Source organism: Macrobrachium rosenbergii, chromosome 9, assembly GCF_040412425.1.
Source record: "Macrobrachium rosenbergii isolate ZJJX-2024 chromosome 9, ASM4041242v1, whole genome shotgun sequence".
NCBI classification, from domain to species: Eukaryota; Metazoa; Arthropoda; class Malacostraca; order Decapoda; family Palaemonidae; genus Macrobrachium; species Macrobrachium rosenbergii.
In genome coordinates this window covers 54,413,608-54,416,107 of record NC_089749.1, presented here as the reverse complement: position 1 = coordinate 54,416,107, position 2,500 = coordinate 54,413,608, and the positions used below count along the sequence as shown (strand labels likewise).

The following is a 2,500-nucleotide window of genomic DNA, read 5'->3' as shown; positions in this document are numbered from 1 at the left end:
ATACAGAGTTTGACACCCGTGGATTGTCATCGCAATGCAAAGAAAATATTCATGGTTACATGTTGCGTTTTAGTTACTGTTAGTAAGATAAGTAAACTATTCTTACCTACGCAATAATAATAATAATAATAATAATAATAATAATAATAATAATAATAATAATAATAATAATAATAATAAATAAATAAATAAATAAATAAATAAATGAATAATCGCTAAGCTGAAAAAGGGGCGTTTCCTACAGTATCCAAATGGAGAACTATATACCAATGTTGTGGCATGCCAAGGTATACAACTAGGGCATACCCCAGAGTTTGAAACACTGGCCATATATAAGGCCACCAGCCGATGTAGAGTTGCTGTAGTTTATTAGTATATGGGATGACGTAGAGGGAGGTCATAGTGGTAGAAATATCAATTATCAATGAAGAATAAATAAAATGTTTAAAATGGGACTCTGGCCTAGCTATAATCTAAAAGCAAGTAAAAAATGCGCCGAAGTTTCTTCGGCGCAATTGAGTGTTCTCTACAGCTGCTACAGCGTATAATCAAGGCCACCGAAAATAGATCTATCTTTCGGTGGTTTCGGTATAAGGCTGTAAGAGCCACGGCCCATGAAACTTTAACCACGACCCGGTGGTGGCCTATCCTATATCCTTGCCAGAAGCACGATTATGGCTAACTATAACCTTAAATCAAATAAAAACTACTAAGGCTAGAGGGCTGCAATTTGGTATGATTGATGATTGCAGGGTGGATGATCAACATAACAATTTGCAGTCCTCTAGCCTCTGTAGTTTGTAAGATCTGAGGGCGGACAGAAAAAGTACGGACAGAAAAAGTGCGAACAGAATAAAGTGCGGACGGGCAGACAAAGCCGGCACAATGTTTTTCTTTAACAGACAACTAAAAATAGCATCACAAATAAGATTTCACCATAGAAAATACACTAAGTACATATATTTATCTCATAGTGGCATATTTCTAACAGCCAAAATCAAATTCTGACTTCTAGTTCCCCAATCTTTCTGGGCAAACTCATCACTTCCTGCCTTGAATCCAGATATGGACCAAATGAATCAACTCTCTCTACCGTCCGTCCATATATTAATTTTTGCTTTCCACTGTAGTCTATAAGCAATGAACTTGACGTTTAATTATCACAATTTTAAAACAAGAAATTACAGCGCAGCATAATATTCTTCATATTTAGTCAGTACCATGCAACTGTGAAATTAATTAAATACTGCCGGACAAGTAAAGTCATTCAAAATAAATTCCAAACTTTCGCAGGGCAAAGAACCTGCCAAAAGTAAGAAACACGTTTCTCAGCTGATGATGAATAATAAATTCACATTTTCAAAATAAGCTCCGCTATTTTAAACTGACATAGCTTTTGTTTTTAGTTCATAATGCCTGGTGGAATGATGGTGATGATGACAGTATTATTATTATTATTATTATTATTATTATTATTATTATTATTATTATTATTATTATTATTATTATTATTATTATTATTATTATTATTATTATTATTGGTTCTTCTAGGTCAGTGGTTCTTAACCAGGGGTGTTCGCGCCCGTTCCTGAGGGGTGCGAGGATGCCTATGAATAATTAAAGCAAAATATATTTTTATATATGCATGTTATTTTTTCTGCAAAAAATAAACAAAATAAAATAAAATACATAATTAATAATGATAATAATAATTAATATTATTTTTTTTTATTTCAGCAATTAAGGGGGTGTGAGAACTGACTGCTGATTTGAAAGGGGTGCATGCACTGAAAAAGGTTAAGGACACTGTTCTAGGTGGTAGATACCTTCACCCCGACTATTATTTCAATTGCAAGCTAAGACACAAACACTTATCCAAGCCTCCCACAGTGATGGCAATAAATAAGAAGAAGCCTAAAATAAGAGACCTACGAGGGAGGACAGAGGACACCCAGGAAAAGCAGAGAGAGAGAGAGAGAGAGAGAGAGAGCAAGCTTCTTCGATTTGGCACTGACCTTTTCACCACATGCGACAGGGCATCTAATATACATAAATGGTAAAAGGGTGTCGAGTGGGTCATGACATCCGGTTGTCAGGGAACCAAGACTTTTGAAAGGTGGGAAAACAATGAACTAAATTATAAGCAGCTTTGGATATATACTTAAAAAAAGATTATGCCTATATGAGTTAACCTATACAACAAGCGTGTAGGTTTATCTGTACATCATACACATGCATGTGCTGCTTTGAAGACTGAATATAGGCATAAAAATGCACGTGGACATGTATAAAAGCCTACAAAAAAGCTTGATTAAGAAAGCTCTTTGCACATTATAAAGACAAAAATAAGTCTTACACATTATAAAGACGAAAATAAGTCTTACACATTATAAAGACAAGAATAAGTCTTACACATTATAAAGACAAAAATAAGTCTAAGATAAAACTCCGCGATAAAGCAAGGGATAAAAGAAATTCTAGGGTCCAAACTTAATTTCCT

The 2,500-nt window shown here is 34.4% G+C and overlaps 1 protein-coding gene across 3 annotated transcripts in view; it reads right to left on the bottom strand.

The window, feature by feature from the left end:
• LOC136841821 (uncharacterized) overlaps nucleotides 1-2,500 on the bottom strand; it is a 628,887-nt gene that overhangs the window by 511,368 nt on the left and 115,019 nt on the right. The window lies entirely within an intron of this gene.